The sequence below is a fragment of the Nicotiana attenuata genome, chromosome 6 (assembly GCF_001879085.1).
Source record: "Nicotiana attenuata strain UT chromosome 6, NIATTr2, whole genome shotgun sequence".
NCBI classification, from domain to species: Eukaryota; Viridiplantae; Streptophyta; class Magnoliopsida; order Solanales; family Solanaceae; genus Nicotiana; species Nicotiana attenuata.
In genome coordinates this window covers 46,741,229-46,744,105 of record NC_031994.1, presented here as the reverse complement: position 1 = coordinate 46,744,105, position 2,877 = coordinate 46,741,229, and positions in this window count along the sequence as shown.

The window sequence follows — 2,877 nt, the reverse complement described above, 5'->3', positions numbered from 1 at the left end:
GCAGGGTATGTGTTTAGTTTATGGAACGGGCCGAACGCCTCGGCAGATTAAATAGATGCATCGTATAGGGGCGCAGTCGACCCTCGGCAAGTGCACAGTTTATTTCTGTTTGGATCGGGCCGTCGCCTCGGTGTGATTGCGCATGTTATATTGTTGCTTGAGAACCTTAAATGTGAAATTTGCCCTTCGTGGCTTGATATAAATTAATAAGATAATAAAGTGTATACCATGAAAATCCTTGATTATTTGTTGAAGGTGTTTATCTGTTTTCTGGCTTTGTGAATTAGAACTGCTATATAAATCCATGACTTCCTCACATTTTTAGTATATTGTCAATTGACCTCTAGTATAGGCATTTTGCCTTAGGGATCCTTATCAAGAAGCTTACTCATCTTAGTATACACATGATTTGCTGAATACCTCATATTTATCCATCATAAGCATGATGCAAAAATTGAGTTCCTCTGAATCAACTCTTCCACAGCTATATCTCTTACCAACCGTCTTTCTAGATGTAGGTATCGTCGTACGATAAGTAAGATAGATTTTAGAAAAGAGTTCTTACAACTGAGCTCTACCACAAGATCTAGAGTAGGAAGAAAGAGTGACAGTCCTAAATGCCCCATAGCCTCCTACTTATAAGTGCGGTGAACGGCACACCCATAAGCAAGACTCTACTAAACAGGCTTGTAGACTCACTAGGGCAGAACTACTCCGATACCACTTTTGTCACGACCCAAACCGATGGGACACGACGGACACCCGGCACCTTACTCAATCGAGTACCAATATAACGTATCTTTACATGTCATACTATCATAGATAACTGAGCCGGAAGGCTGCCGTGAGATAAGTAGAATACAACATGTGATACCAACTTATACATAAGACATACGGGCCTATAAGACCAAAATAACCACTCGTACATTGAACATAAGCCAACAAGGCCATACAATCCCTTACGTACATGACATTTGTCTACAAACCTCTACGAATACATAGTTTTCATAAAGGTCGGGACAGATTCCCGCCATACCAAACAATATACATCTAAATACTAACCAAACAAGCAACTCCGAAGAAAATGGAGCGCACCAACATATTCCGCTGAGCTGATAGCCTACTTGGAGGGCTCTCGACCTGTCTATTGGGACCTGCGGGCATGAAACGCAGCGTCCCCAGGAAAAAGTGATGTCAGTACGAATAATGTACCGAGTATGTAAGGCACATAAATAAGTACATAAAAGACATGGAAGAAATATAGAGTAAATGACTCAACCTGTAAGTCTGGATAACTCTATAAATCATGAAATACTTATAGTGTCATGCATATGCGTATGAATGTCATGTCATGCATAGGTACATGTGTTCATAACATCATCAAGCCCCTGAGGGCATCCCATCATATCATCCCGGCCATTGTAGGCAAAATCATCAACGTATACCAGCTGATCAGGTGATGGTGCGTATATAACGCCATAACCTTTCCCATATCCCATATATATAATATATGGTCATGGGTCAATGTGTATGTATAAATGCATGAAATACATATGAAATACGTTAATAAAATCTCTCGGTACGTCATAAGACCATTATGCCTCTAATTAATATCATGAAATAAACTTTACCAACTTATGTATTTTTGAGACCCGTGAATAGATGATAGAAGAATACGACACATGGGAGAATAAGAATATACACATCTCTAGCATTTCTACGAATAGAGTAATTTATGGAAGTTGTGCATTTGCTCGTTTCGCTGGTGTCGTATAGATCATGCCAAAAAGAAAGAAGGGATAGCCTTAACATACCTGGAGTAGGAAAAAATCCTATGATGTTCTTGGAAAAGGTAGCACCGTACTCCCTTAGAATCGCAAAATCTTACCTTGCTAATGTGTAAATAATTCTCGTTGGAATTGTTGAAACTTGTAGGAATTACTTTGCTTAATGTAAGGTTTAGAATCTGATATTAAGTGTTTGAAAATGAGAAATTGAAAACTTATCAGAATGGCCAACGTTAGTGTCTTCGATATGGAAAATATTGGAATTCTTTTATATGTTATGAATTCTCTTTGTTTTGTAACCTTTGCAATGGAAAATCATTATCAGATTACTACTTGAATATCTAAAGTCCAAAGAAGCCAAAATGGCAATTCTTTATGTCTTTACACGTAGAAGGATTTAGTGTTTAGTATGTGACACTTTAGCTTGCCACCTTTCTTTGTGAATAATAACTCATTTAATTGATCCATCTTGCTGCCACGTTTTGGTATTTAAGCTTATCCACAATTCTAGTTAATTATCCACTAATCTCCTGATTAACTTGTTAATTTTCCACTAACTAATAATTAATCAATTACCCACATAATTAAGACTTATCCAAAATGACTTAGAATACTACTCACTTTTAACACACTTCATGCACCTTATTATTATGGTCATGTGGTACCTTGTATGACACTAGTCCATAAATACCGGGTAATTATAGTCCGGACTGTATTTTATCTGAAAATGCTAAACTTCGACGAAATTCATTTTCATCGATTTGCTTACCCTCTCACCTTCACGAATTTACTTATCACTTGCTTGAAATAGCATAATACTTATAATCTCAAAATAATCTCATTCCCAATTTTATGTCGATTAACTTACGACGAAACTTGAACGTACGAAAATGCGGGATGTGACATCTCATTTTCCGAGCTTCCATCAATTTATTTATGACGTACTTCCACGTATGAAAATATGGGGTGTAACAGTTTTTGTGGAGTAGATAAATGGATGAGGTGTATGGGATGGTTTCTTGTGCAAAAGTTATGATTATGGAGGAGTTTAAGTGGTTAATCATGATTAATTACTGTAAAAATATAAGAA